Genomic DNA, 13,371 nt, shown 5'->3' on the forward strand with positions numbered 1-13,371 from the left:
GCACCTAAATCTAAGCACGCGGGTGCTTTCGCATTTCTGCGCCAACGAAATGATGCCACCGTGGCTGGGATTCGATCCCGCGACTTCGTGCCAAGCAGCCCAACATCATAGCCACTGTATCAGCTTACACAAATAGCAGATATTCCCTTGATTAATTCTCGGAGTTACTTGTCACTGTGAGTGACGTCGCAGCACTGCCATCTACGGAGGCGCACTTGCGTACCTCTCCGGCTAGGAGAAGGGCAAAGGGAATTTGGTTTGGAGCTTTCTCCGTGGCGCATAGCGATGTAATACTTAGCAGACACGATCGCGAACTTGTATTGTACGCACTGCGCTTTTTAGCTCGAAATACCCAGGCCTGTTGAGGGGCCCTTATTAAATGTGCCTCGGCAGTTTTTGGTGTTTCTTCGTGAAATTAACTGTGGCAGTTGGAGCCACACCAGCTGTCGCGATGTGGCCCAATGTTCCCGGTGTATAATTTTTTTTTTATCTCGCTTGTCTTTTAATGCACGGGCGTGTACTTTCGCCTGCAAGGTTACACGGCCCACCACTGAAGCATTATATGTGCTAACGCTTGAAGGCATGCGTAAATATGTTGAATAACGATAAGCAGAATTAAGAAGTTTGACATTTATTTTTACATAACCGCAAACTAACTAGCAATCGTTAAACAGATTCTGCTGCAGAAGCTCTTGTTCGAGATTAGGCTTCTATAATGACATCGTGCATTCGTTTCTTATTGTCAAAGGAAGGAAAAAAAAGAAGCTACGGCTAAAGATACGTGCGACATCTTCCCCAGCTTCTTTTACGGGCGCCTTAGATGTATCCGGGATTGTTTTTACGGAAGTACGTCCGAATATTCTCGTTCGTATTTCTCTTTTTCACGTTAGGATGCGTCGGGCAAAGCACGCTGACAGCTAAATACATGCCGCCCTAGCTCGCGCCAGCGCCTATTCTGTGTGTGTTCAGTTCTGTGCGTGCTGTGGTGAAGCGTGCCTCTTTCGACGCAACTCTCGCAAGTCCACGTGCTCATAATTGCCGTAAAAAGTGCCGCACCTGCTTCCGTAGCGTTGATGCGGGTTTTACAGGAGGAGGAACGCATTCTATTCGTTGCGCCTCCTGGCGAGGTGGTGACAGCTTGTACTTAGCGGAAATAATGATGCTGCAATTGCGCTTCGCTGCATATTCACTCTGTGAATAGTGTAAATCTGTTCGTGTCGCAGCACTTCACAATTACGAAGACGTCGAAGTTGAAACTGCAATCTAGAAATTACCAGAATCGTTAACTAACGATAGCAGACAATTAGCTGCTCCGTACAGTTAGCTGCGCCGACTGCTCTTGAAGCCGCATTCAGTTTTTGCTCGCGAAGAAGCGCGAGCGACCCTTCTCGTACCGTCTGCTTTATCGCCCAAAGCAGCTCTTTCTGGACGCTTCTTCGGAAAGCTGATTTATTAATACCTCAACGTAAGGGCATTAATAAATAACCTCAAAAAAATGCTAGCGCGAGATTTTTCTGGACACTTCTTCGGAAAACTGATTTAATAATACGTCAACGCAGCGCATTAATAAGGAACTTTAAAAAATGCTAGCGCGAGTTACAAGGTTGTATAAAACTTCGCAGTTCTGCATACATTTAAACTCATGTTCGGCCCTGTCTGTAAATATACACGCTGCTACTTTGATGGCGCGACTCTTTCATAATATGGCGAATGCTCTCTCTCTCTCTCTCTCTCTATTTATATATATATATATATATATATATATATATATATATATATATATATATATATATAGGCTTCTGAGGAAGGGGTGGGCGCAGACGTGTTCGAGAATACACGTGTCGTAACTAATTCGTTGCGGTAATTGGTATCAGCGCGGCTGATGACTCGTTTTTCTAACGAAACGCGCAGTGGCTGTACGCGTTCAATGCGTTGTAGCTAAGGTACTGAAAGCTCACAAAATTGGTTGCTTTTTAGAAATGCCGAAATCTGCAAAAGTAATACGGCACAAATTTGATTAGCTATTAGTCAGTGGTTAAATTACAACTACAGAAACTGTGAAAAGTCGGTCGTTTTGCTAGCGTTGTGTCAAAATCCCCGACTGCCACGCTGAGTACCTGGTTGGCATAGCTATAGACTACATCTTTACAGCGGAGCTGTATATGTCTACCCTCCCATACATTATTTAATGTCCGTGCCTCAAAACTCTCGCGCTCTCCCTGAGGAGCCACATGAAACCAGTAAGGCATGTGGTTACACCTAGCGTAGCGGGAAGAACGGCTACGAAGCCACCTACACATAGTTTCGTACAATAATTACTATAGGGAACTCTGGCGCTAGTGTCTACGGGAGCTGCAGTCGGGGCAGTTCAGCCAGCATGGAAATTGTGGGAAGTACATGTATTTGCCTGAACTTCGTCCTTCTGGCTTTAAACGTCTCTTCGACTTTCGCAATTCGGCATTTTCAACAAAGTATGGTGTCATAAATAATTCAATAAACATGATTAAAATTATCCGCCCCCAGGATTCCACCACCGAAGGCCGACATTGAGACCATTACGCCACGGACGCATGCAACAAGCGCCACAGAACGCCCTTATGAATTTCTTGCGGGGAAGCCAGCGTCCTGAGATGCCTGGCGCGTTTCAATTTGGACACCTCAAAAGGTTGAGCCGCTATTAGTGGCGAATGCGCGTATTCGCTGAGTATTCTAAAGACGTCGAAGGGAAAAGCTCCAAAATAAGTAAACTTTTTTACACTCAGGGGTGTGCTTTGTATGCTACAGTGTAGCTGCTAGAACTTCGCTGTGCGCATTGCGTCGCAGCGACGCAGCGAGTGTGGGTGGCGCGTAGCGGGGGAAAAAGAGCGGCGGGCACGTGAGCGAGGAGCGTGGTGGCGTGTAGTCCGGTTGCCTGCCCTCTCCTGTGGCTTGCGAGGCATGGGATTAAGGCGAGGGAAGAGGGGCTCTCTTCTCCGGCGGCTACTGGGGTGCCTCGATGTTCTCCTCTCCCGGCGCTTCGTTCAAAGTGGAGACAACCACGGCGTCAACTACGGCGTTGGCCACGCGAATCGCGGACGCCGCAGGGACGCGTTGTCGGCGCACGTGTGTCTTGTGTGCGGTTTCGCACTACTTTACTGGCCTTCTGCCAGTTCCTGTGGTATCTGGTGTTTGCGATAGCAGAGCCACGCACATGTTTTTACAGACCCGCTGGTAGCCCACATTAAGAGAGTGGAATGGCTGCATTTGGCTGCATGGCTGCAATGGCTGCAATGGCTGCATGGAATGGCTGAATTATTTGTTGTTTCCTTCCTATTCGATTCTTTTTTTTTTTTAGACCGCAGCTCCTAGGCGCCCGTTACTGCCTTTTTGTCGGCGTCCCTCGGCGTAACCGAGCGAACAAGCGCAGCGCATAATGAAAGAGGGAACGCGGAGCGCAGCGAGGGATGAAAGACGCCGATAGCAAAGATAGCGCGAAGCGGGAAGTGGAGGAGGAGGGTATAGCGAAAGTGTGAGAAGTGTAGTGCCGCTCTAGACGGTGTTCTGGGGCGAAGATCGCCACAACATGGAGCCAGAGTTGCGCCCGTCGTCTCTTCACCATCGACGTTATTGATAAGGCATAGGGCGAGCCGGTCCACCGATACCTTTTACGGAAACACACCGTTGCGTGCGCGGAGGTCTGTCTGCTGCGGCTGCTGTGAATTTCGCCCACGCGTCACCCACGTGCTGCCTCTCGCGATCTCCCACTGGCGAGGCAGCTGCACGGCAATTGGCTCTGTTTGTAACGCGCCGCAGGATACAGATTGTCCGCGCCAGCCAATGTATTGCGAAAGGAAAACACGTAGAGAGTGGCGCTCAAATTTGGCATTGGGAGTATAGTAATCCTCTGTGAATTTTCTTTCCCCCTTTTTTTTTCTTGCCGGCGGTCGTTTGCCTGACGTGGCGAAAGCCTTTTTGCCACTGACAAGGCAAGACGACACGAAACAGTGCGTCATCACTGTTGCCGGACTGCGCCACACGCATGGTAGCATCGAGTCGTGCATTTAAGTAAGCTTCTACGCCGTTCTTGCATGCGCTATAAATCGGATGAGAAAACGATGCAATAAACGGTGCATTAGATCTTGATATCGTGCGACCGGGAGCACGCGTTGCTTGCTGTCATTAGCCATTTTCAGATCTAAGCGGAGAAAGAGCTTTTCCCACACCGGAGCCACTGTCGAAAGAAGAAACAGAGAAAAAAAGAAATAAAAAGAAGCGTAGACGAAGTAGTTTGCGATGTAGAAGCGAACGCTGCACCGCAGTGTGGCAGCGACCGCCTTACCTGATCGCCACCGCTGAAACTTGCTGATTGGTTTTTCCAGTTTTCATATTAACCACTGCCTCAAAATTGTTAGTCTTTGCCGCACTATTGATGCGAAAGCATCAAATGGCCCACTGAGCGCAAAAGCCGTCGTCTGGTCAATGTAGCAGCGAAACGGTACCTAAACTGTCATTGGCACTGGCTGCGACGCCACGTCATGAACGCGCCTCGACACAGTTCTCGTTGGCTGCGCCTCGACACAGTTCTCGTTGGCTGCGCCTCGGCGGAGCAGAGCGGCCGAAAAGGGACACCTGCTGGGGTGATAGCCAGTGGCGTAGCTAGGTCGTCTGGCACCCGGGGCCCATAGGTCTTCTGTCACCCCCCCCCCCCCCCCGCCGCCGGGTGTAGACGAGGAAGGCGAGGATAGCGACGATTTCCGGGTTTCAGCACCAGTACAGCCGCCTTGGACACCACGCACGTCCCCCGGGTCCCCCTCTCCTTCGCTTTCCCAGAGGTCGCGAATGCAGCAGGAATTGGCGGCGAGGAGTTACGGAGTCGCCATCTATCGGAAGCGCCTCGCTGGCGTAGTATGAGGGATCACGCAGCGCGCTCCTCATAGGTTTTGCTGTCAGCGCTCACTGAAAACACCACCCGGGTGCACTCCCGGAAATTTCTGTAAGTACTTTCGAAATGAGAGAAGTTTTGTACTGTCTAAATAATAATCTTGGGCAAACTGAAAGCACAGAATCGTTTACAGACGCTATCTCTTTTTCGAATACGTACAGTGGACGCCACTGTGCGCGGTCGCCGCTATTTAGTCTCCCGAACCGGCTTCTTGCGTGAAAGGTAGGCAAACGCCGAGACCAAACTATGTGAAATATGTTCTTTTAGTGTTTGTATATTGTAGTATAGTGTCGCCCCCTGTCAGATCTCTGTGTCATCGTACATGTATGTTTTGTAGTTGTTTAGCTAGATGGCGCACCCCCCTTCTGTCATGTGACGAGCTTGTACCAATCGGGAGGTGTCATCTGGCATGTGAAGCCTTTTTAATAATAAACGGCCGCGGGTCGGCTGAGTCTTCGTTCCGGTTTTCATCGGGAGCAGTTAGCTCCGTGTCACCTTCACTGCGCCGGCGCTAGCCGCGCGTTCGCCCGTTGGGGCCCCCCGCTTGCCTGCCGCTGCCGACACAACATATATCTAAATGGAGCGTAATAGAATGAAGCCTCAACGCAGCGATCGCACAGCTTCGCAGCGACCGACTGCGCGTCTGCATGCTTGTCCGCGCACTGTTGCGCTTTTGCCGCGTGCGCGTTTTCGCACCGTGCCATGAGCTTTAGGCTGCAGAATATGAGCATTTGACAGTATACAAGCAACCAATGTTGCGTGGGCGCTATCAGAGCTGTTCAAAAATAATTTCATTGTAGAGACTGCGACGTCTACGGGGACTGATGTGCTGGACGTCGCGACGATCCAATCTTCTTTTTTTTCTAAATTCTTGGACGTTTCAATATTATTTATCGAGTTGCGTCACACTATATGTTTATCGGTGTTCTCAGCGGGCTATTTCCCGCTGCTTCTTTTTTGTAATCCAGTGCATTAATTCATAACACAAACATGACCATATGCCATGCGTTTTTTTTGCGTGCTTTTTACCGCTCGCTATCCACTCCAGTGAACTTGCCAGTATCTATAGCATCGACAAGTTCATAGACCAAACCGTCATGACATTAGTCGGGCGAGCGTCACAGTGCGCGTTTTTCGAACTTTGCAGACCCGGCGCCGAAGCAGAAATCTTCCTCGCGTCTGTGCTTGCTGCATACCCGAGTGGCAGCCGATGACTGTTCGCCGGTTTTATGTTTCGCGAGCCAAGCTTCACGCAGCTTCTTGTCCGGCGGCTACGTATGAATAAGGCGGACAGCGGGCTCCGTTGCGTACGTCTGGCACTGCGGCACCGAGCAAGCCTACCATGTTGCGCACCTTCAAAGGCAGCCACTACCTATTCTAGTGCTTTCAATCGTTGTAAAGGAGACACTCGAAGCGGGAAAATCCCGCCAATAAATGAGGACCGCAGCGTACGACGGAACTTAAACTTTCCTTTTCAGCTCGCTTCGGCGCTCCCGAAGCAGCCGACGCGGCCGCTATGTCCACGTGATCCCTAATAGCACGTTGCGCCGACGGTGGCGCCAGCTTTTCCAGTGGTGGAGCTCGAACCTGTAAGATGTTGCAGTCGTAGTCGTAGGGATGAACTTGACTCTTCGTCGGGACTTAGGCAAGCAGGGTTTATTTACATTATTTACAGTTGAAACTAGACATACATCAACATTCTAGCGTGACTCCCAAATGGAGCCCGCAAGACGAAGCATACAGCAAACGAGCACACAGCTCACGAGTACATTTCGAGCACGACAACGAGCACACACTAGCAGCCGACAATCGCTGCTTATAAGCACTCCGCTCGACGTCATAGCTCGACGTCATTGAAGATGACCCGCCCTTTTGGAGGAGGAGGGCTCACATACACGTACACACACACACAGGTCCAATGGTCCGGAGCCGACGTCAGAGGGGCTTCGCAGAACCCTGAGCCAACCGGGTAGCGCGCCCGAGTAGCACATTGGGAAGGAGCCTACGACGACGTTCCCGCGGCAACTCCCCCACCCGTAGCAGATCAGGTCCGCGTTGGAGAGTTGGGTAACAATAGTTGGCCCGCCAAACTCATTCGGTACCTCTACATTTCAGAGCTGCCTTTCTCCTTGGTCGCCTCGTGTGTCGGCAGACTGTGACGAATCCTGGGGCCCCCGTCCCGTAAAGCACCCTTTTGCCAAGGCGGCGCATGGTGGGTTAACGCAACACCCTCTAGAGAACTTAAGGCCTTCTGGCTGACCCTCTCCCCTTGAGCGACATCACGCACAAGAGGCCAACATAGAATTTCCGTGCAGCGTGCTACGAAGCTACGAGCGGCGCACCAGTTTTGAAAATGAAGGGCGGAAGATATACAGTGGTTAACCCCGGCTATTCGGAGAAGACCGAGGGGACGAAAGCGGCGACAACAATTCAATTAGTTCCAGGAGCCCTGCCGCTCCTTGAATAGCTTCGGGGTTAAACAAGTCCCGGCATGCTCGGCCATGCTATTGCATGCTTCCGAACGCACATTTTTTTTCTAGACGTGACCAGTGCATGTAGTCTCAACACTTGTGCTGTGCTTGCGATTGTGTGTACCGCGAGTCTTCATTGCCCCGGAATGTGGAGTGCCATGCCAAGATATGCCTATTAAGTGCTGCGTGCCCAATTGCCGGAGCAATTGCATGTACAAATCAAGGCAGAAAAATAATGTCTTCAAGTTTCCGCAACATGAAGAAGCCCAGAGTGCCTGGATTAGGGCGCTACCACGTGCAGACTTCATTGTATTAGCGCACTCCTGGGTAAGATGTTCAGAACTTCTTTAAATAGTTACTGTTGAAAAATACGGAAAGTTAATTGCTCAATTACAGCAAGTGCATTTACAGAAAGTGATGATTCCTCAGAGTTCGACGCCTGCGAGGATAGACATAAATCTGAATTTGTGTTAAGGCACCTTTTGTGGTGTAGGACGAATATTTTATTGAACTACTGCTGCAAGATGAATGACAAAATATTGGATGCCAATGCTAAGGCAAGGAAGAGAAAAGCTGAAACTCTGCGCAATAAGGCAGCTGTTTTCGTGTAAATAGCTGCACAAATGTTTTATATCCCATTTCTAAACTCATTTGAGTTGTTGTAAATTAGTGGACTGCGGTAATTGTTGCATCGAAAGCGAAATTATTCGTTTGACCATAATCTAGATTGTAATAAATACATGTGTCCCCAATAAGATTGTTCATACGCAATTGTGAAGCTAATCGAGTGCATTCCATTCGTCATTGCCGTGCCGTAAAAACCACAAGTACAAAATACGGAAGGAGAGGTTTTTATGGATTCAATTTACTTGAAGTAATAGGTATGAAATATGGGGTATAATTAATAATAATTCACAAAAAACGTACATTACAAAGACGACAAAGCGCGATGCTACAAAAGCTTCTGGCATCAATACAAGCACAAGCTTTACAAAGCTGTTTTGTATCTGTGCCTCTAAATAAATGCTTTGTAAGGTGCCTGCTGCTCATTCCGCAGTTTCGACTGAAGAAAACGTGTGGAGTGGTCAATAAAAGCATACGGCTGCTAGGTGAACCAAGCCGCGATCCCTTCACTGAACCCGTATCCCCGAGCGTACCGATGGCCTCTTGCCCGTGACGTCACTCGCCGAGCACTCCGGCCTTCTAGTCTAGGAGGTGTTGGTTAACGTCGTCGTCCTCGCTCGTTCTCCGAAGGGCGCCGCCACCCCGGATTGATCGATGCACCGGCAGCGGGCTGAAATAGCTGCAGGCCGATCCTAACAAGGCCAATACACGCTGTTTTTTTCTGCACCAAATAACACAGTGTGCTGCACTGATAACTTGTGATAAGCGCATGTGCACATCTTCTGTCCGACTGTAAGGCTTGGCAACCAATACAAATGCGGCATCGTGGCAAATACCGCTCACGTCACAAGCAAACAAAAATTTATTAAGTTTTAATTACCAATTTTAGCGGCAACATTGCATTTGCAAAATTGAAGACCGACATTCATATCTTGCCCAACAACTTCACAAAAATCGTCGTAGGTACTATGGCCCGCAGTATTTTGGTTGTGGGCAGCCCTGAACGAAAACGAAAATTAAATTGTGTCTCAGTGACGCTGATCTCCCCCCTATATTAGAAAAACGGAAAACGCCACCTGCCTCCCTGCTGCGCGGGCGCCAATGTTATGACAATTACGAGTTCTCTTTATTGTGATCAATAAAGCCTTGTTTTTATTTGCTGCTATTCGGACGAACGTGATTATCCTAGCTGCGGTACCACCAAAAGATTGGGAACAGAATAGAGCACGCTTCGCGTCCATTCTTGGCGTCACCATAAAAAAAAAGGACCTCGATGAAGCCCGTGCCAGCGAAACCTGTTGGTCGGCACTTGCAATTGATGGAGAGGGTTGAGGGATCAACCTCACTGGTCCACGATTTCATATTTCGCTACTGCCATACTGGGCGCCGCCCGCAGTGCCAAAGTACTGTAGGTTGTAGCACCCAGATCGATTTTGTTTAAGAAGTTTTTGTTGAGTTAATAATAGGACATTGAATCTTCAATTCTGGAATTGAAGTGCTTGCTCTATAAGTACTAATTAGGGGATTATTAAGGATATGGTTATTACTTAGCTGCCATATTTTTCACGCTACCGAGTTCCTAGTAATCACAGACACATAACTTCACAGAATATCCGGAAATATCCTTACAAAATTCACGTTTTCTTTTAATTCTGTGCAGCTGACACAGACACTATACCTATGACATGAAGTCACACAATAACAAAAGTTTTCTGAAACTTTCGAGGGTAAGAAGGAAAGCGTGAAACATAACTTCAGGTTTCGCAGCGGCTTCTTGGAGCGAGCGGGAGAGGGGAAGTAAAAGCGAGCTGAACATCGCGGCGCCCGCGACTATATACAGCCTGTCGAGTCATACGCCGCCAAACTCTTCGGCCGCACCGAGTCTGAAGACGATCCAGAGAATCCCATTCGCGACTTTTGACGGCCGCACTTATGCAACGTCGCTCTCAACGAACACTTCGCCGTAAACGAGAGCGCCGGGCGCGCTCGTTGAACGCCCTCTTCACTGCTGTCTTTGTTCGTCTTCGCTGCGCGTTCTGATCGGAAGAGGGACCCAAGAGCCTCAACGCCTTACTGTATGTTTAGCGACTCCTGCTCCCAGCATGAACGTACGGCACACCCCACATGAAACATTCCGCTAAGGCGAATAACTTAGCGACCATTTTTCGAATTAAATTTTTTAGCCCGCACATTCGTGCGGTTATTTCATGGGGTGTTGATAGAGCTGCAGCCGACAATTCTGCAGCGCAACGAATCGGGTACATGAGCTCGGGCTACTGGATACCGGAACATTCTTTGCCATTTGCGTCCAGTCAAGCCCGCGGAAAAAGTGGTGTCTTCAGGCGTATGACCCCCCCCCCCCCCCCCCCCCTCCCGCTGGGCCCTTGCACCCGGGGACCACGGCCCCCCGGCCCCCCCTGTTGCTACGCCACTGGTGATAGCGCACCGGGTGGTGCGTGAGGAGAGAGGGCAGCGCCGCGACGCCACGTCAACCTCGCTCTCGGCATAAGCGCGCCTCGCAGAGTGGGCGAAAGGGTACACCTGCTGCACCAGCTAGCCCGCCAGGTGTTGCGTGAGGGGATGGGGCATCGACGCGCACATCGCCCGATGGGCATCGCCGCGCCGCTGCTTGCTGGCTCGGGCAGTTCGTGCTGCTACGATACATTACTCGCTGCACAAAGCTCGAGGGCCCGCTCAGTGCCATTCAGTTGGACATTGGTGTTTTCGCATTCCCAGATCATAAGAAGTGCTTAGGTGTCTTCGGATCTTTTTTGTTGCAATAGCGATTATACGGACACTCCAACCGCAGTTCAGCCGTCGCCGTCGTCGTGAGGTTCGAGGCGCTAAGTAAAAGGACGATAAAATTGTCGCCACCCGCCGTGTGTTGTATATGTGACTAAAAGCGTGCGAGGCTGAACGGGCGATCGCGGCTCAATCTCGCGCACGCAAGGTGAAAACGCGGGAAAGAAGCGCGCCGTCTTCCGTCGCGCGCAAGGATCCAGGCGAAGGGGCGGGCGGGCGGGGGCGTTCTATTCCGGTCAGCCCAGGCGGCCGCGCTCGCCCGCCCGGGCCTCTATATCTTGAAAGCCATCTGCAATGGGAACAGATTCTGCTGCACGATATGTTTTCGCGGCTTAGTTCATGTTTATGCGAGACGCAGCACGAAGGTCACATAGGCGGCTGCTGCTGCTTCGCTTGCTCAATGTAGCGGTTTGACAGCGAGGTTCCGAGCTCATCGGGCGAGATGTGCTCTTGTTTGCTTGTGCGCGCGTGGTAGGTACACTTGTGCGCCATGCTTGTGAACGCGTGCTTGTGCACCATGCTTGTCAATTCAGTTAGTATGCCTATGTTTGGAAGTTCATACGGCCGATCGAACTGCTATCCTTACTTTGGATAGCTAGCTGTCCATCAATTTGCGATCGAAATCGATGCTTCGCCATTCGGGCCAAACTGCAACTTTTTTGTTCATTTCGACATGTCGATGGCATATTCTTGTGCCATTTACGTACTTTTATACTCTAACCTCTTATTTTATAACGTATTTAACTCCTAGAACCGCTTCTAAAGGCTTCCGCAGTGCTAGCAACAGCGAGCCCTAGCCAGCACTAGCACAGATTGCCATGGCAGTGCGCTAAAGCACACACTCTTCCCTACATCTCCCTCTTGTTTGTGCAGGTTCCTAGCTTGTGCATATGATGACGGGAAAGCATACGTGCGTGATAAGCAACCCTGTACACAATTTAACCACTGTAATGCGAAGGTGTTGCGAAGCTTTACGTAACAAAGTTGCGGAAGAGCGTTCTCCTGACGGATGCGCCATTCCGCCGTATCTTTAGTGCGACAAACTGGATTGCTTGTGCATGCTTTCAACGTAGCTTTAGACTCTTAATAAAACTCACTACTGTGCATAACTAGTGCCTGAATTCGATACAACGCATAGGAACGAGTAAATAACTTACCGATTGGGCTTACATCCCAAAGCAACACTTTATGAGACGCCGCAGTTCACGACTCCACAATAATTTTTACCTGCTAGAGCTCCTGACGTGTGCACACGAATTGTTTTGTACGACTGTTTTTATTATCCTTTCTGAACGTAATACAGCTGATGTAGTCGGTAATCGCAGTCTTGGTCCCCTTCTGATAAAGAAGCGGCAAGACAGTTTTTCTTTTCTTGTAAGGGCTAGGATTTCCCTTCTTTTGTCTTTATTACCTTGTTAGCTTCTAACCACGTGCACGCTACACTACGATTTCGGATGGATTATCATTGTGGTAGTGGTAATAGATATTCAGCCTAATTTAAAAGCCCGAAGAACATAATGCTTGTTTTGTCAGCAACAGTTTCCGACTCATTTGTAGAACGCACCGACTGCATAGATTAAATTTTTTACGCTAAATGCAAACACTATATTTCTGCCAAACAAAGTGGATAGGACTGTTCATTAGACAACGTTGTGATTGCGGCATAACAAACAATCTGCCTTTTTCGTACGGCTATTCCAGCTGGAAAATAAATACCGTAAAATTTGTAGCACCTACGTCACTACTGCATCTACGAATTTCTTTTCTTAAGCTGTAGGTTGGCTTAACAATCGGCAAGACAATGTCGCCGTATATCGTCACGTTGTAGTGACGTTAGAGAAGAACACGGCAGCAAAACTGGCAACCATGAAACTAACTTTTTTAGTGGATGAACTGGCGCCCATGATAGCAAGTGACACCCGAAGCACAACGATAGCGGCGAACACAGTCGGCGATAGTCGAAAATCTGTTCCGCGGGGCAAGCGCGTCGGGTTTTATGCGTGACTCGTCGAATGCTCCAGCGTTACAATTTGCTGTACGCGGGTCTTCGACAAAGTAGTACCTAATTCGCGTCGCGCATACAATCAAATTAGACCAGGTTCCGTGACAACCAGACAGCGGACAGAACCATCGATAACATTCGAGAAACTTCCGATACGCGCAGGCGTGTCCTGCACCCACGAATTACGTTTAACATTCGTGAGCCGGTGAAAAGCGGTAGCCGGGAACAAGCACACCTGTCAATATTAGCAATCCATCGAATCTGTCTCGTTTCAAAGATTGTATGTTTAAACAACGTGATATCGTGTTCTGCTTAAATATATATATATATATATATATATATATATATATATATATATATATATATATATATATATATATATATATATATATATATATATATATATATATATATATATATATATATTTCTTGTTGCCAATGTCTTGTTATATACAAATTTTTGGTACTCCCTTTCTAGACTGTTCTGTAATTGTTAGTGAAACTAGTTCCGCGAAGAAGTGAAACAATGAATTAATACATGAATGAATGAA

At 48.9% G+C, this 13,371-nt stretch overlaps 1 protein-coding gene across 2 annotated transcripts in view; it reads left to right on the top strand.

Moving 5' to 3' along the window:
- The window catches only part of LOC126544174 (putative diacyglycerol O-acyltransferase Mb3761c), a 560,147-nt gene that overhangs the window by 319,924 nt on the left and 226,852 nt on the right, over nucleotides 1–13,371 (top strand). The window lies entirely within an intron of this gene.

Source organism: Dermacentor andersoni, chromosome 10, assembly GCF_023375885.2.
Source record: "Dermacentor andersoni chromosome 10, qqDerAnde1_hic_scaffold, whole genome shotgun sequence".
Lineage (NCBI taxonomy): Eukaryota > Metazoa > Arthropoda > Arachnida > Ixodida > Ixodidae > Dermacentor > Dermacentor andersoni.